This window comes from Lolium rigidum, chromosome 4 (genome assembly GCF_022539505.1).
Source record: "Lolium rigidum isolate FL_2022 chromosome 4, APGP_CSIRO_Lrig_0.1, whole genome shotgun sequence".
Lineage (NCBI taxonomy): Eukaryota > Viridiplantae > Streptophyta > Magnoliopsida > Poales > Poaceae > Lolium > Lolium rigidum.
The window spans coordinates 5,799,428-5,818,882 of NC_061511.1; the positions used below are offsets into that span (position 1 = coordinate 5,799,428).

Below are 19,455 nucleotides of genomic sequence, written 5' to 3' on the forward strand. Positions count from 1 at the left end.
CTCCTTGTTGGATGTGGTATCTGACTCCTCTGGTAGGTCCTGTTTCTTAAGTACTTGTTGACTCCTCGGTCTTCGAGTTGCACTGTAGATCCTCCATCATGGCCTCCATATCTAAGCAGGGGATTTAAGAGTGGGATGAGTACGAGCGTACTCAACAAGTTCATTATAGGAAAGAGGTGTTTAATGCACTAGCTACAGCATTAGACCAGAAAGTCTAATACCAATGCAGGTTTTCATAATCATTTCTTCAAGAGGTTGTTTTTATTCGGAAGAACTATGTCCGTCAGCCTTCACCGGTTTACTAGAACTTCATGGAGCTCCTTTCCGGCCGCGTTCGCAGCTCCATATCCCGGAACAGGGAGTGACGAGTCACGGTTCTTTACACTCGCAGAGGTGTGTTGCTTTACCCATAAGAGATCTTAACCTTGGTGCCAACCGGGTGATCTTCCCGTCCACACTTCCTTTGGTGTGAGGCCCGGTATAAGGTCTAGCCAATCATGTTCCTCCGCTACCTCGAACACCCACCCTTTGTTGCATACCCCGACCCTGGGTCCTCGTCGGTCCCATTATTCCCGTAATTTCAGGGTGGACCCCGACCTCGACAACAGTTTGGGACTCGTTAACCAAACTCCTTCGCCGGTAGCTGCAACCCATCATAGATCACATTACCGTGGGGAATTAGAAGGGGATCCCCACCCTCAAGTTGTTCCGCAAGCAAGAACCGCTACGGTAAGCAACAGCTATACCGTGGGGAATTAGAAGGGGCTCCCCACCCTCAAGTTACTCCGCAAGACACAACCGCTACGGTAAGCGCATCCGTTGATGAACGAGAGGTGGAAACACTTTTGACTACTCCGTCCCACTCCGGATCTTATGGTTAACACGGGTATTACGGCACAAGAATCACTCGGCGACATTTGTTGTTTAATCCTAGATGGATAATAACCCTTGCAATGGAACCTCCACCATATCAACACAATCCATGGTTCCATTGCCCACCACATAGTCATATTCATAGTTATGAAAGTAGTGGTTTTGGTTTTTATGCAATAGTGATAACCATAATACTTTGCAAGTAATTTGATAGAGATACTCAAATGACATGAGCAAGCGATGAACTTGCCTTTCTTGACTGCAAGATTATGCAGACAAGGTCTTCGATACGTAGTAACTCCAAATTCTGAAATAGCATCATCGTCCGGTAAGGACGATGTTTAAAAGATTGGCAAGGATGCAATAATGCATAAGTATGAGATGCAATCGCTCTAAGCGTGATCTAACCCCGATGATTTAGGATTAGTGGGTGGTAATGATTAGTTCAGGATGTGTTGCACTTTTAGAGTGATTCACAAACAGGGTTCTTATTCAGGTTTGTGTTGTTTTAGAATCATAAGCAAGTATTAAAATGCATAGTAACAATCATACACACCAGGGGATAATAGTTGTATAATAAGTAAAGAGCAGCTTGTCAAGTTTAAATCCTATAGTGCATGGTTGATGATTACTTATTATATAATTCAAAAGAATAACTTTTGAAGAACATGTTCTTTAATAATGAACAAGTATGATAATTAGGTTGGTGGAGTTCTATGGTTGACTATGGTTTCTACTAGTTTCCGGAATAATTATTAGATGGATTACAACATAGTGAGATTCATCAGAAGTTAGTAATTATAAGGTTGAGCTCAGCCTGGCATTCTAAGCAATTAATCATACAAGGTTGCTATTAAGATTGGTTCATCTTATTGGTGATAGCTAGCTAGGGTTTATAGGTCCTTATAAGCGTGGTTGTTGATGATTCCTTATTTTCTTCAAAAGAATAACTTTTGAAGAACATACTTCTTAGGTAATAAGAAGTATATCAACTAGGTTGAGGTTGTTTAGGTTTTCTATTTCATTTCCTAAGTAAAGAATTATTGGATCTTAAATAGGGTGGTTCATAATTATGAAGTACTTGTAGGGTTTAATGGAACAGGGTTCTGTAATGTGAATAGTTGGTATGGTTGCTATTAGGTTTCATCACAATGGTGTGATGTTAATTAGGGATAGATAAGGATGATGGCTTTGGTAATAGGATCTAGGTTTACATTTGGTTGACCCTACCTGATTATTTAGGTCTGAGGAAGGTGAATATATGGGATACCCATATATTAGTGATGGTCTTCTACATTTTATGTGAACATAGGTATGTCTTTTAGTTGTTGATGATGGCTTTATGACTAGAAATAAAGTACCATGCTCACCTGTTATAATCTAGGTTTTAGATTGGAAGCAAATTAGGGTTCATAAGAATAAATGGAGCTAGGTTGCCTAATGGTATTAGGGTTTTAGGGTACCACATGAAATTATGGTTTTCTGGTTCTATTACTTGTGTAATTAGGGTTTTCTAAATACCCTAAAGTTCTTGAATTAATAACCTCACTTTAAGGTTGAAGTTATTAATAACTTTGAAATAAAATTAATATTGGATTTGGCATTTTATTATTTTTAAATAATTAATAATTAAGATAATTATTAATTAGGGTTTAAATCCTTCTAATAAGGATTTAACAAAATAATAAATAAAGAAATTAGTTTTAGAGTATTCTTTATTTCTTTACTGGTTTCTATTTAATTTTTAAAGTTTTCCTTATTTATTGAATTTTTAATTGCATTTAGAATTAAATTAAAGACTTAAATAACAAGTATTAAATAATTAAATTTTTATTAAAAATAAAAATTTCATTTTATATTTTTATTGGATAGTATTTACTTTTATAAGAATTTTGATGTCTTATTCTTAGTTTTCTGAATTATTATGAATTTGATACGAATTTGTAAAGTTGCAGCATTAATTGAATTGAAATTCGAAATGGAAACTGCTAAAGCTACACGGATCGAATACCCACACGATCAATGACCGGTGGGGCTTAGCCACGTTGGCTGCCACGTGGTAACCAAGTGCTCGCCGGCGGCCAGTGGTGGTCGACGCCGGCGATGCAGGGTTCCCGCGAGGGCGTGCATTAGTGCATCGGAACAAGGACGACAAGGCGATGCTAGTGGTGGTCGCGCCGCCACCAGATGGTCGCCGGAGCTCGGCCGGCGGCGTGACGGAGCGGCGGAACTCGCGGTATGCGCGATGTGGCGAAGCTAGGGGACGCAATCGAGCAGTATGGACATGCTATGAGATTCGGGGGCTCACCGGGGACACGGCGGGCTTGACGGCGAGGCGAATGGAGGGCTAGTTCGTCGGAATTAGTCGGTACCGGCATCGGAGAAGACGAGCTCGTCGACGGCGATTCCGAGCACGGTGGCTCAATTCCTCCCGTGGGCGTAGCATGTCGAGGACGGTGATCACGCCGGTGTGCTCGCCTTGGCTCGGAGAGGCTTCTATCGCCGGCGGTAATGGCGACTGGCGGAGCCAGGGTTTCGGTGTGGAGGGAAATTGGGACAGCGAGAAAGAAGAGGGCGTCTAGGGCTCGTCCCAGGCTTTTATACGGCGCATGGGTGCGTGCCTCGTCACGGATTCGGTCGAGGAGAGGGTGCCAGCGCGAGGGAGAAGCTGGCCACGGCGTCTCGCTGGCCTCCAGACGTGAAGAGGATGAGGACGAGTTCCTCTGTTTTATTTTTCTGCCGAAGGGGTATGGTGGGCTGGTTGGGCCGTGCTGGGCTGAGAAGGTGGGCTTCTGGTGGGCGGTGGTGCTGGGCTGCGGTGGCCTGGTAGGTAAGCCTCTTTTCTCTCTTATTTTCTGTTTATTTATTTTCTATTTTCTATTCTGTTTTATAAATCAAATTTGAATGCTTTTCTCTTTTGCAGGTATTTGATAATCTGAATTTCACTAGGACTAAGTAAAGGATCATTCTATTTCTAAATTATTCTTGAATAAATATTTAATATATGTGAGTATTCTTTAAAATAGTAATTAAACAGGAGTTCATATTCTCATTTTAATTTTCTTTATCTCGGTGTAATCAACTCTGTTTGAAATTATTAGAATTTGATAATTTCTACTCTAAGTGTTTTAGAGTTTGTCATTAGGGTTTGATCTCTCAATTGAGAATTTAGCCCCTTGCATATGATTTTATGTGGACCTTATTTATTAGGGTTTTATCATTTCTAGTACAACCCACTTGTTAAGGTTAATATTATCACTACATTTGAAAGTATCTCAGTAGGGATTGTTCCATCATGGTTTACCTTATTTACAAAGATAAATAGTTAATCACTACACATATGGTTTAATTATAGAACTTAGCATTAGATGTTTCTTATGCTTTATGATTGAAACATTGAATTTAAACTATTAGGGTTCTAATGATATTTACCTAGTGATAATTGGTTTGAATCTCATTTATGGCATGGGTTTATATTATGATCACCATAGTGACACATAAACTAGGGTTGAGATTTAATTATATGTTGTAGAGATGAGAGGACACCATATTGCATTTGCTAGGGTTTAGTCTCCCCTAACCATGGTAATATGGTTACTTACTTCATATCTTATGTGCTTCTTTAATTAGTGAGGATTTGAGAATGGGCTCTATCTTATTCCATTGGACTTCTATTAGAATCCTTAATTCATCATTGGAGTAACTAAATTGGTTATGGTTCTTTTTATAGTTAACTTTGGTCATATGGATGTATGGTTTCTCACCATATAAATATTGAGTTTTACTCTAAGGTTTTCTTAGGTTCTTTATTTTATGAAATATATGTATGGAAGGATTCTACTTATGATCACCAATTGAATCACAAGTTAAGGTTGGAATATAAGCCTAGGTTTGCCTTCTAGTTACCACCCTATGATTTCATGTGGTGAATGAGATCTACTTATCCTGTTAGGGTTTATTCTCCATACCACAGTTCTTAGGGTTTATGATCATCACTTAATTAATAATGATCAAGGTTTGGCTTCCTAAGGTACCTTTCAATAAATAGGTTTCTCACTTCCATGATCAAGCATTGTCTTGATCAGCTAGGGTATAGTACTTCTAATTTACCTTCTTGAATGGGACTACTATGGTTGCCTCATTATTTTATATCCCAGGAGATTCCCTGGGATAATTACTTAGAGTTGTTCTCATGAATGATGATATAACCATTTGGATATATATTATAGGTATCTCCCTTAAATCCAAGTGTTTCCTCAACTAACTTGAGTGTAACACCATTTCTTGAGCTCTCTTGTATAGGAATGGATTATTCTAGGGTTTATGGTGTACTCCTAATATTTATTTAGGTTACTGAGCCAAAGATTCAATTGTCTATCTTAGTTGGTGTATTCCACTCCTTATTTCACTTGGTATTTGGTGATCTCACCACTTCAAGGTGAAATGGTTTACCTAATACTTTAGTTCAAAGTTTAACATTGATTCTTAAATTGGTAAAGCTAGAATTAGTATGATTGGTCTCTCTCTCATTTGGGAAGGACTTGCATAATACTCTAGGGTTCCTCTTGAAGATGATAATTTGAATACTTGGACGTATATCCAAGGTTTAACTCAAGGTTTGTTATTGTTTCTTTAATTATTAATATAGAACTCTCACCTCTCGAGGTTTGATGTATAATAACATGGAATAGAGAAGGATAAATATTTCTAGGGTTGATCTCCTTGTCATAATTCCATGAATGAAGTAAAATGAATATCATGGGGTTCATGGTAGAATCAAGGATTAGTTTAAGACATGGGAAAGATAAGTCTAGAATAGTTCTCCATTATATTGTTACTTGATTTCCCATTATTTGTATGTTCATATATTATGTCGTGGAATTCCATATGATGATCTTTTATGAGATCAATTATTTGATCATTGATTCTAGTGTTGTTGTGTTGATTTTAATTCCATTTGATCTAACCCCTTAGATCAAATTATCTCTACCCAAAACAATGATTTAACAAAGTCACATTGAGGTTTATAACGCTTGACTTGATGAGCTACTTCAATTCCACCAAGGTCAAGTGAAACTTCGATTCATCGTGATCTGTTTTACTTTAAAGCGCGAAAATTCCCCAGATTTTCTATGCATGAATGCAATGCACACATCTGTTTCCTCTATTTTTGTAACCCCATTACCTGGGATATTACACGCCTCCGACCTTCAGTCCTATTTGTTCTGACTTAGGGCATCTCCAACCGGGCGACCCAAACGGACGCGCTGGGCCATCCGTTTTGGGCCGTTTGGGTCGCCGCCCGGACACGCGGACAGCGGCCCGCGTCCGCGTGTCCGTTTGGGTCGCGCGCTGCGCCCAACGCGCGGACGCATCGCAAATTGGAGAAACACGAAAACAAAATGAAAATGGCAAATTTAAACGATATTTGATTAAACATATGCCCTATTTTGGGCAAATTTAGTACATAGCCCTATTTTGGGCAAATAAAACTAACAAAAGAAGCCCCTATATGGGCTTTTAAATTTAAACTAAAATATAAACGGAAAATAAAAAACCCTCTAGGGTTTGGTCGGCGGCGCGGTGGCCGCCGGTGCGCCGCCTAGCCCCCGTGGGCGTCGTCGGCGACGTCGTCGAGGTCCCCGGGCGGCGAGGCACCGTTGTGGCTCGGCCGCGCCGGGGACTCCGGCCGAGGAGACCACGGGGCCTCCTCCCACGGCGAGTGGGGGTCCGGAGCCACCCGCGCCGCCCGGAGGCGCCGCTGCCTCTCCGCCGGCCGGCGCCGCCCGGCCTCCCGGCGCCGACTCCTCCGGCGGCGGCACCTCTCCTCCCGGCGGCGCCGCTGCTCGGCGGCGCGGCGCCTGGCCTCCTCCCGCCGCGCCGTCTCCTCCTCCTCCTCCCGTCGCGCCTGGAGGGCCTGGGCGTAGAGCTCCCAGCCCTCCGCGTCCTCCACCTCCCACTGCGCCGCCTCCTCCATTTCGGAGGTGCGAATGGCCGCATGGAGTTGCGGCCATTCCGCCTCCTCCTCCGCCGCCGAGACGATGAGGGCGGCGCGGAGGTCCGGGTCCTCCTCCGAGGACTCGGGCTTGGGCTCGAGCAGCAGCGGCGGCGGTTGCGGCAATGCCGCGCCGCGTCGGGCGGCCTCTCCGATGTGGAGGCCGCCTCGGTTTCCGCACGATGGTCGCAGGCGCCGGCGGCCGACGCCGACTGGCTGCCGGCCTCGTCGTCGTTCGCTCCGGGAGCGAACCGTCGCTTCGGGGCCATGGCGGCGGTTTTTGCTCGGGGAGTGGAGTGGGGACCGGAGTGGAGGGCCGGATCCCCTCCGGTCCCCATTTAATAGACTCCCCGGTCACCGACGGGTGGGCCCAAGGGAGACGAGGTGACCAGCACGCGGACGCGAGCGGACGGCGCGTGCCATCCGCGGCCACGCAAACCTAGCCCAGATTTGGGCCGGGTTTGCGTCGTTCCGGACGCCGCGGCCGTCCGCTTTTGCGGTGCGTCCCCGTGTTGGGCCGGGTTTTTGTCCGGCTGGACCCATCCGGACGCGCGGGCGCGGGATGGGTCGCCCCGTTGGAGATGCCCTTATTCCTCTCGACGGCGAGCGGTTTTTTTTTGTCCTTTTGTTCACCTGAACCGATTATTTTGGGAAAACGCTTGTTATCCGGCGACCGATCTGAGGGAAAGATCGGTCGCTCGGTTCAACGCGCGCTGCTGGGCCTCGCTCGCTGGTTTGGTTGAAATCCGGCCCATTACCTGTTCGCGTGCATGGCCCATCACTTTCGTCCACGCGTTCTGGCCCACCACTCAAAACACATAGGAACCATTTGCTGGTGCGCTGCTTCGTTTATTTTGTGCATCAATTTTTGTTGTATTCGTGTGTAACTTTTTGTAAACATAGTTGGTGTTTTTTTGTTGTAATTCAATATGTAGCAAATTAATTGCTGCTTCACCACTTTTGCAGTGTTTGCAAATAAATAGACTTTTGTTGTAATCGTTTGACACCTTTTGTAAATGTAGTTTGCAATTTTTGTTGTAATTCAAGTTGTAGCAAATTAAATTATTTTCTTAACAACTTTTGAATTATTTGCAAAAATATATTTTTTAGTTGTAAGTAATCTGTGGTTTTTGTGGATGATGTTTGCGACTTTTGTTGTAAACACCCAAATTATTTGTGACCTGTGTTGCTAATTATTTGTTGTAAATATTTTACTGCTTTATTCTAAAGATATTTCTGGAATGAAAGCAGACTTTTATTGTAAACATCCAAATAAAATAATGTTGGTTTTTGTTATTAATTATTGTTGTAACTATGTTTCCGATTTGTTGTAAAGATATTATTGCATGGAAACTGATTATTATTGTAAACAGCCAAATAAAAAATATTGTTTTTGTTGTTAATTATTATTGTAAATATATTGATAATTTGTTGTACATATATGTGAAGATTTACTGTGAAAATTTTGTTGTAATACTTTTTATTTTTTGTACACAAAGCGGCGGGTTTTTGTTGCTATACTAAACATCGGATTTTGTTGTAAATATCTGAAAATTTGGGGGCAAAGGGAAACACGTGTTCGGTTTAAACTGATAGGCTTAGGACCGCGGGTTGATTTTCCAAAAACCAGGGGGCAAAATGTAAAAATCGAAATGCTGCTAATTCTAGCCGGTAGATCGCGATCGGACGGCCGGAACAGCAACCGATTTTACCAGCCGGGTCGGTCGCCCGACGCTGAGCGTTGCCCATTATTTTGCCTTGTTTCGGGTTCATCAGTGCCTCTTTTCTTCTTATCTTGTCTTCTTCATATCTCCGTCCAACCATGTCCCAGGCAGGCCTCGTTCGGTTAGCCCCAACCCGCCCGGTATTGGGCCGGAATTCGCGTGGATACAGTGGTGTTGGGCCCCCGGGGGTTAAATACCGGTCCGCGTCGAAAATGCGTTCGGTTAAACCACGCTGGTTTTCTAACCCGCCCGGTTTTGCCAGAAACCCCTCGGTTCGACCGGTTTTTAGAAACACTGCTCAGGACCCGTGGATTGCATCCCGAGCGAGGTGAACGACCGCGACCGAACCCATCTTTCTCCTCTCGCGACAGCGGCGGCGCCGGCGGCGATTCGAACGGACGGGACGGCGGCGGAGACTCGGCGGTGGCCGGCTGGAGGAGAGGAGCGCCTCGAAGCTGATGCTGCCCTTCCTCGACGCTGAAGCCGACGGTGGCCGACTGGAGGAGAGGAGCCCGGCCGAAGACCTCTCCGAGGAAGGTCCAGATCTCCTGCATCTCTGCCTTCCCCGCCTCTGACTCCGGCTGTTAGTTGGTACGATCCTCTCGTCCTTGTCCTCCCTTTCGCCTATGTGACCTGATCGGCATGGATCGGTCAGGCACCGTGCTTCCTGTGCGTTGCTGCAAGATTTATACACCGTTCACTAGCCAGCTCTTCGCTTCGTGCAAAAAAAATTATGTTTTCTTTTTCTGTCATTTTTTTTGAAGTGTTGAGCAGTGGTTGTTAGATTACCAGGGCTGCAACGACATCTATGGCAACCTGCAACCTGGTCCTCCAGTTGAGTGGCGTTCTGAGAGGGTCTGTGGCAGTTTAGCTGAAGAAGAAGAGAATAGATATCTCTGAATGATATATTTCTAGATAATTGGAGCATTACCATGTAGGCATTCCTTGAGGCTTATGTTCTCCATATGATCAAACACCAGAAACCTGAAACAACAAAGATAACAATATCACAAACACTGAAGGTTAGAAAATTAGGATAAAGAAAAGCATGAAGAATTGGCACGGAGACATGGAGCAACCTGTTGATCTGGTTGCTGTGACCACAGCGAAATGAAGAAGATATGTGTTTAACCACAATCTTGTGAATAAAAGATGTCCATCTTGCTATCATTGATGCATAATTCACTGCAATTTCACCTGTATGTCCATTTTCTTGTAAATAAAAGTTGTTGTTGAGTATCCTTTAACATGACTACATGAATTAAGTTGAGTATCATTTAATATTGCGTTCTATTGACTGCTTATCTTTACCACAGAAAATATCTTGATATGCTTTGCTTTTTTTTTCTAATGAATTGTATCTTTGTTACTGTCTGTGATATTTGTGTCTAGCTAGGTGTATGTCCAATGTGTCTGTGTTCAGTAAGATGTCTCTTGAATAGCATTAGTAGTACCAAGTTTTCAATACTAATTTGTCACTTCACATGTATAATGAAAGATGTCTCCAGAGATAATTCTCATATTTTTTCCACGGAATGTGCGTTATCAGTGAGATACACCAAGTATGATAAGAACCTGGAAGCTAAACTTGATCACTAGCTGGACGGGAGTTTTGATACTTCTCATTTTACAAATATAGTGATCATTGTCTCACATTCTGTTAGAAGGTTTGACTGTATTTTTCTTCTGAACTATGTGTACACTAATTTATGATGCAAGCAGAGTATAACAGTTTGCTGGTGGTACCGCTGCTGCCGTGGTGGTGCCGCTTCTCCGCTCGATTCAGCCGTCATGCCGGTGCAGCTGCCGCGGCGGCGTGTTGCTCCGCCTGATAACGTACTAGTACTGATGCTTGCGGCAGCCTGCTTGCCATGGAGCTTAGATCGAAACTCTCACTCCAACGCCACCGCATGAGGTACCTGCAAGACCCTCCTCCTTCCGGCTACTACGTTCTTGAGTTCTTTATTTCTGACGGCACAGATTAGAAGATGAATACATGATTATGCAGTATGACATTCTCTCCATGTTTCGTCAGTTGACATGCTTACTGTTTACTAGTATGAAGTTCTCTCCATGTTTCTTCAATCGACAACTTGTTGTTGTGGTCAAGTCCGGTTCAGGTTTAGGTTCGGTTGCGACCAAATGGAATCTTTAAATCGTCCCAGCTAGTTTTGTGTTTGTTCAGGTTGCGGAGCAGAGGAGGACCAGCTGCGCACCGCCGCAGGGAGGAGGAGGTCGAGGGCGACAGTGAGCTCAGGCGAGCGTGGTGCCACGAGCAGGCCAGCGGCGGGCGTCGCGGGCTCTGATAGAGATCGATTGCGACGGGGACGAATCGATCGATCTATGTTTGCTGACCGTCTTGTTTGCCAATTCCTCGATCGACGGCGAGCTGATTCAGTGATTCGTTGACAGCGAAAGTCGAGGATGATGGAGATGAAGACAAGATTGTTGTTTGAAATTCAAATTTGAAGGCCTAATTTGAGGCGTTTTCAATGGTTTAGGTTTTTTTTTTTTTTTGCAAACACATATTTGTAGGCTACAACTTCGTTTCCAGGACCAATGGAGTATATAAAAGTGATAGTCTTTGCAGTGTTGTGATAAAAGAATGCGTTGTTTTTCCCTCAAAACAAATGCGTTGGGGTTTAACCGAACGGCACATAATGTCACGGATTGTATAACAAGGGAATAGTGGGAATTGGGGTGAGCGACGGGGTTCACCCAAACCCCCGGGTGGCTATTTCCCTGCGCGGATTGATCCCGCAGGAACCGAACGAAGCCGCAGGGAGAGGGAGAACCAGGGCGAGGAGGGGGGCTTTGCTGGGATCTCCCCCGGCGGAACTAGAATGGGACTATGAGGGAGGTCACCGAACGGAGGAGGGAGGCTGGGTCCTGGAGGAGGTCGACGGCCGAGGTTCTCCCAGGGCGGCGGCACGCGGCAGAGCTGCTTTCGACAGAGAATGGGGAAGGAGTGGGCGCCAGCGACGGGTCGGGTACGTTCATGTCTCCTCTTTCTTTTCTTCACCGCACTTGGTGTAAGTCGCCGCGGGCGCCCTTAATTCTGTTTGTGCGCCCTTCTTGCTTCGTATGCTCACCTGGTGCATCATGTAGGATTATGTGGACAGACGGATGCGGTTATGTTGACGTGAAGGTCAATATCTTGAATATTTGGTCTCTGTAGGTTTCCGTGTTTCCCCCCAATCCCCAAATTATTAGGGTTTGCAGGGAGGTAGAGTTATTCATGTACTGCAAAAGAGTAAACTCCGACGTAGGAGAGTTGAGGCTGGAGTTGTTCCTAGGGTTGTTGTGTGGTTCAGATTCATTTTGATTGCTATCAGTACAATTTGTATCTAAGCCTGGGGACAGTTTGGTTGCAAATTGAAGTTTCAGTTTGGATTCTCTATTGTTTTGCTTTGAACTAGTTTGAATGGGTTGGTTCACTAATGTAGTTTGGTTTAATCTGGATTATATCTCTTAGTGGATTAGTCTGGTTCGGTCTGAGCATGTGCAAATTGGCCTCAAATTGTTTCAGATTGCAGTTTGAAATAGTTAGCTTCAGGCATTTGGCCAGGTGATCAGCTTGCAGGTGCTAGGGCCAGGGGGCTGCCGCTATGCATCTACCTCTCCTTGATCCCTGGCCAACACGCTAACAAAGACTAGCTCTTGCGAAAAGTTATGTCTCGCACTACCAGGGCACTGAAGTCTATCTATGTCATTCTTCTGTACCTCTCTACGGCTGGATTGATCATCATGCATATGACATTTTCAGTGCTAATCAGTTATTGTTTTTCTTTGTCCGGTGATTTCTGTGATGGGCGAGTTTCGTGCATTGATCAAGATCAAATTGTGCATTGTTTGTATTTCTACCCTGAATTGTTTCACCTTGTGGGTAGTAAACTGTTTGTTACTACTTGATCATGAGATAATTCACAACTATATTTAACCATATACTCTTAATGGAATCAATTGGTTATATTCTGCCCAAGTTCACACCTTGCGCATTGTCGTCATATTTTTACCTTAATTTTACAGCTTGTGAACTATAAACTTTCAGTGAATCGATCATGAGCTAATTCAGAAATTGCTTTTACCCCTGAAACACCCTTGAGTGAATTAAGTGGCTGCCTCGCGTTTGCATGTTTTCATACTATCCTAGATCATACGCTTCTGCGCTTACCATTCTAAAATTATGGATATCCATGTTAAGTAATGTTCGGTAACTCAAAGCCAATAGAATCTACTATTTTTTTTTTTGGCATATGTGAAAGTTCTCATTTGTTTTCATTCTACTAGCAGATGAAGTGTAGTTTAGTTTAGCATCGCAGGTTTCATGTGAATTGTTTTTCCTGCAAATATATCAAGGAAATGTTTGGTTGGTTGTACTGTGAATTATATTTTCATGTAGCAACATCTCACGTGCAAACAAAGATTCCTTTTGACGTTTTTATATGCAAGCAGCTTTTGCTTCGATTTTTCACCGAGAGATGGTAAATGATTTTTTTTGCTATAGTTACTCATTATACCATAACTAACCCATGTTGCGGAGGGCTATTGTCTTCTTCTTTTTCTGCTATGTACTTTTAGTAGGATAGGCTCTTCATCCTATGTACTATTCTTTCAGGCCTGCTATGTGGCGTTGAGAACATGTGCAAGTATTTGTCTGTTTTATGGTGTATCTTAGGTACGGATGAATATGGGTGCATTGTTGAATCTGTGTTTTTATTCTCCTGTTGTTTCACTTGAACATTGTTTGCAATCTCTGCTGCTCTCCATACGTCTATTCTTCTAAACATTTGTTTTAGAAACGTATATTCTCCTGCTACCTATAAGTCATTACATGCAGTGGCCTCATGAGGCCGTAGAAGCCCACGAATTTGAAGGCCAACATGAATACTTTGATCGCACCTCTCATTGAGTGAGCGAACGAAAGTATGATAGTTCTTGCTGCTTCCTTATCGATTTGTATTTTCTGAACGCTCTGCGCCACTTTGTTATTACATTTGTATCAGTTTTATCTGAACTTTATAGCTATGCGGACGGTCTACTCTATTCTGCGTTCCTCTTCTTGATCATTTTAATGTGTCTCCTTCTTGATTTTTCTCGGTTACTCTCTGACATCATTATTACTTTCTATTCTTGACCTATTTCAGTTTCTGTCACTCTTTTTTCAGTTATTTTACTCAATTTCTCTCTATCGCCAGACACACATTACTCTTGAGTTTTCATTTCTCTCTTTCTTCAGTCTTCTTTTTTTCTTTGTTCAGTCTTCTTTTTTCTTTGTTCATTATTTTAGTCACTTTGCTCATTATCCCAGTTTAATTGGCTCAATCTTATTTGCTTAGTCCCAGCTTTCTCTTTCTTCAGCCTTCAATTTTCAGTATTTCTCAGTTCTTGTTTCTTTGACTCTTTCTTTAGTCTTACTATTTCATTCTCTCTGTCTCTTTCATTTTATCGGTTTTTCTTTCACTTTTTTCTTGTTCTTTACTCATTCCTCAGTGTTAGTATTTTACCTTTTTTATTTCTAAGGTTTCTCTTTCTTCATTTATCTCAGTTTATCTCTCTCGTCGTCAGTCACATCATTATTTCTTCATTCTTCATGTACTCTCTTGCATGATTTCTTTAGTAATTCATTCTTCGTGACTTCTTATTCTTGGTTCTCCTTTCACTCTTCTTTATTTTCTGTGACTCTTTCTTTAGTCTTAGTATTTCTTCTCAATTTTTTCCAGTTATCTTCATTATTTCAGTCTTAGTATTTTTTTCATTTTCAAGATGTCTCTTTCTTTATTTATCTCAGGTCCTCTCTATCCCCGGTCATATCATTCTTACTCTCTATATTTTGTTCAATCCTCATTTTTCCCAAATATGCAGATGCTCTATTTTAGTGTCAATCACAGTTCAGCAGGTGGTTATGTCAAGGTGGAGCAATTTGAGTTGGAGCAGGTGTACCGCGCTAGTCTGTTGCTTATTTGGTTTAATTTTTTTACTCAAGGTATCATTCTCTACTTAGACTTATTTTTTATTCTAATGCGTAACACGTATCAGTGCAGCTCTATTCCTGGAGTTGTGTCACCTGCTGCTCATGTTCCTTGACAGTTCAACGATGACGACTTCCTTCTCAAGACCACCATCTGCTGCTCCTCCCCGAGAACAGAACGTCTTGAAGCTCCCAATTATTCTGCTTCATCTTCTGTTGTTATTTCCTTGGTGACGAATTTCACTACGTCCCAGTCTTCTTCTATGTCGATCCTCTCATTTGCTCCTTAAATTCGTGTGAAGTAGTATCATGTGATGTTATTTTGTACAGTTATGAGACTTGTGCTTGTTTCCATACTGCTTTTTGAGAATTGGACAGTGGTATTACCAATTTACTTCTATCCTAGTCTCCAAATTTTGCTAGTGTTGTCCTTTATCATTTCTTAGCGTGGATGATCTTGTATTTGCCTTGAGTGGGAAAACTTTGCTCTATTTTCTTAATTCCATCAGTCATCAATCTCTCTTTTTGTTCATCCCTCTCGTTCTATTTCTTCGATCCTCTCGTTTTTCCTGCTGTGCTGAGCCTGGTGTTGTCTGCTAGCGTCTTTGTGTGGGGACGAAGAAGAGAGATTGCTGGCGTGTGGGCAATTGAAAGAACGGGCCAAGGAGTACAAGCCCCTGGTTTTCTTTTCCTTTCATAAGGCCCAGAAATATCCAGATGCACCTGTGGTGTGTAAATTAGCCCATGTTTTGATTTCTTCAGGGGTGCCGCGTACGGAGATTACTTCGGGAGCGTGGACGGAGGAATCAGGCAACGAATACCATTGGAGGGGAAATCTGACTTATGCCCAATTGCAATTTCAGCTAGATGATGATTAGGCAGTCCCTTTTTTTTACATTGTTTCCGTGAGCTTTTTGTCCAATCAATCGTTGCCATGCGTGTTCTTTTTACTGTAGACGATCGGTAGTTCCTATAGATGGTTCACGATGGTTTTGCTCCTTTTTTTTTTCTTTCTATAAATAAAAAGTGGTGACCGGATGTTTTCCGGTAATCTTCCATGTCAGTTTTAATTCTTTCCTCTCTCTATACCTGTAAATTCCGGTTTCCCGGCGTGTTGCGATTTACTTGGCATGTCAAAGCGGTGGTAGGACCGAACAAACGAGGAGCTCCGGGTTCGAGGTGCCGCAATGTCCCCGGAGCCTCCCGCAATCTCCCAGGGACCGGCGCCGCTCCACGCCTCCCTCCTCCTCCCTGACCTCCCCTTCCAGCAGCCCCAAGCGAATCCGGCGCTCTCCTTGCCGCCTCCCACTGCGTCGTCCCCTCCCACCGCGCGCCTCCGTCAGCAGCTTCATCTCCATGCTCCGGCCGGAGGAGGTCCTTGACGCGGTCCGGAGCGGGGTGTACAGGGTTAGGATCACCGAGGACGAGGCGTGGGCGCGGCTGTTGATTCTCCCTATCCTCCCCTGGGATTTTCTGGCAGACTCGATGGAGGTTTTGCCGTCCCACAACGGGAGAAGGGCGGAGGGGGCGGACAATGCGGCGTCCAATTACGGCGATTGAAGCGGCCACTGGCGGGATGGACGCCGCGGCTTCCACCAGCGAAAGGGAAGCATGCTGAGGTGGTGGAAGCCGTCGCGTCGACTAGCGGGGGTCGAGGCGGAGTTATTGGCGGGATAGGAGCCACGGCGTTCAGCGGCGGCAAGGGAGGCGGCGGCGCCTCACCTCCACTCGAGTGATCCGGCCTCCTTGGAGTGCTTGGCGGGTAACCTTCCTCGGTGTTTTCCCTGCAGCTTGAGGTCGTGCTGTTCGCCGCCACTACAACCTGGGAGAGTGCCATGCCGGTTGCACGGTCTGGTCCTCCCCGACTGCAAGCGGCAGCAAGCCTCTGAATACCACGAGAATCGAGCTGCTTGCTTTTCTTTTCTTTCAGATCAGAGATACCTTCAACAAAGGAGGTAAACTTAGGTACCTCTGATCTTCCCTTCTATCTTCTTCCTTTCTCGCTGTGTTGGTAATCGAGAAAAGTCGCTTTGTTTACTTGAATGAGGTTTTTGCTATGGATATTAATTGCCCTGGCAAGTTCATACCCCATACCTTTGGTGTTTTAGTGTGGTGGTCGAAAATCGAGATGACATCCAGTTGCGTCAGTGAGACCTGCTAATCCACACGAGAAGAGCTACAGGCGACACCAACTGTAGTAGGAGTTCAGCAAAATTCATAGCAGTATAAATCCTTGCAATGAAATGAATTGGTCATCCCTATAGAGGCACTTTTGATTTAGAGATGGGTTCACCTGAATTCATAGCAGTGAGCTGTTTTGGTTAAGAGGTTAGATCACCAAAATCCCTATGCAATATCCTTTTTACACCCGAATTTCTGAATTCGTACCAAGTCTTAATAGTTAAATATATAAGCATAACACTCTTGATCTTTGTGATCTTGCAATGCCCGTTGGTGATCTCCTATTGCTGAAGCTCAATAATTTTGATCTGCTATTTGCTGAATCTCAATTCAAGAAGATGTTTTCTTGCTATTTTTTCACCTCTGCAGGTAATTATTAGAGAATTATGCATAAACAAGACCTAGCCATAGTTTATATATAATTGCCAGATTCATCTGGAGTGGACTGTATGGCATCGGAGCTTTTCCTTCAAGTCTGTTGTTACTCCTGCTATCTACATTTGCAAGATGTAGAACTTAATACTTTTGCGGGCGGAAACTCTACCCTTGCATGCTCAACAGCAACATGGTACATCCAGTTTTTGAGGACAGCACGCCTCCGTACTGGTTGGTACAGACCAATATATCTTAATTGCCTCTTTCGATCTCTAGATAAGAGACTAGGTTCAGCAATCAGCAAGTGATAAAATATATCTTTCCTTTTGGGTCAAAGAAAGTTCAGATGTGTCAGATTTCGTATCTTCTGTTTGCATTGGAATCCTGAACAATTTTGGTATTTGGGGACTCAGTTTCGTCAAAGTTCAGTGTTATTCTTACACGATCTAAAATAGCAAGATGAAGCCTGTAGCTTCAAGGGTCTAGCGGACAAGCCATCTGAGCAAAAAGTACCTTTGTTGTCGAGGGTACGTGTTCTATTATTCTTCCAATTCTTACTATATGATGTTCCAAATTTTAGAACTCAGATTACCCATCTTGATCAACAAAAACAAGTGACTACAGGAAATAACTTAGACTCCACGATGGTCATAGTAAACATGGGTCTATTCTAAGAGTTGAGATAGAAGTTGGGCTGCTCAAAATACTTAATGTGTTGCGTGTGCAAAATCGTTTTGGATGCTAAAACATCCCTACCCTGTATGTCATGGTTCCTTCCAGCATACATTTGTACATATATGTCATATTGTTCCCCACATTATATGGTGTCAATTAGTACAGCACAATGGAGCCTATAAAGTAGTACTATGAGGATAAATATGCAACAACTTTATCTATGTGTAGAAGCATGCTATCTTGGACCCCAAAAAAATCAGGTTCAGAGAAAACGTTAGCTTAGGAACAGCAATACAACACATATTGTCCACTCAGACTATTGTGTACTCTAGATGGGATAAAATTCTTCTTATGGTCAGCTCACTCATGGCATTTGTTGTTTCAAAAAGAAATCAAGGAATGTTGTTTTCATTTGGTTACAAGAAAAGCAATTTTCTTATTCTATCCTCATGCAAAGAAGAACTAATGTTATGTGGCTGCTAGGGTTTGGGAGGGAGAGAGAGGGCTGCGAGGGCGAGAGAAGGCCGGCCGGGGGCCTTGCCCACGGCCGGTGGCAAGAGGGAAGGGATTTCCTTCTTAATTCTTGCTTGATTAGATTGATACATCTCCTCTCCTTATATAGAGAGGTTTACTTGACTCCCAAGCAAGGCTTACTTGACCCCTAAGCAAACCATAAGACTAACGGGCCCAGGCCCATGATGTACTCTAACACTACACCCCACCTGAACATGCAGCTCGTCCTCGAACTGCAACCTAAACAAACCATGACTCGACGCAACACAACCCTAACACCTAAAAACGAGCCTTTTACATCTTGGCTTGTTTTATTACTCTCAACCTGAAATAGACTGGGACGCTTTATTGTTGACCCCTGAAAAATAAAGTGGACACCATCCGCCCGTCGGACGTGCACCTGTACAGCCACCTGGATCCCATGGAAACCAGCGGGACAAAAGGAGCCCATGCGGCGGCCGGCGGCGGAATGCATTTGTGCTACGCGGTGCGCTCCTGACGGTGACACCATGCCTTCTCCCCGCCGGATGACTGTCGATGGTGCAGACTTTGAGGACGCTGCCCGCGGGAAAAACAGCATGTCCGCCGCCCGTGGGGGAAACCGCACGCCCAAGATCCCCGACGCAGCGGACGAGATCGAGGTCCGTTGGGCAACGAAGCGCAACTTGGAGGAGCTGCAGCTGCAGATCACGCATCTCCCGCACACGCCGACGCGCTAGGAGGCCACGCGCAGCAGCCTGCAGCCTCACCGCCGCCGACACGTGGCGGATAGCGATCCAAGCCGGAAGCGGTGACGGCGATGGAGGGAAACGGACCTGGTGGAAGGGCATCCTGGGCGGTGTCGATGTAGAGCCCGGGGCCAAGGTCGCTCCCACACCGCGAAAAGGCAGAGACGGCGTCGGTGGCGGCAGCAGCTGCTGCTGCCCACCAAACGGCTGGGACAACGTCGGTGAGGACAACAGCTGCAGCGGCAGCGTTGGTGGCGGCGGCAGCTGCTGCTGTTGCTGCTGCAGCGTCCCGGTGGGGAAGAAGGCGGCCGGCTGCTGGAGAAGAGGAACCCCCGGCGCCGAGGTAGGGCCCGGCCCGGAGATGGTGGACAGCGGCAGCGGGGACAGCAGCAGCCCAGCGTCGGGTGGCGGCAACGACAG

At 44.5% G+C, this 19,455-nt stretch overlaps 1 long non-coding RNA gene across 1 annotated transcript; it reads left to right on the forward strand.

Annotated features, from left to right (window-relative positions):
• Positions 1–11,385: 11,385 nt before the first annotated feature.
• Positions 11,386–12,010, forward strand: LOC124706291. Its single transcript, XR_007004384.1, has 2 exons — positions 11,386–11,582; positions 11,701–12,010. It is a non-coding gene; the product is annotated as an uncharacterized LOC124706291 (long non-coding RNA).
• Positions 12,011–19,455: the final 7,445 nt, after the last annotated feature.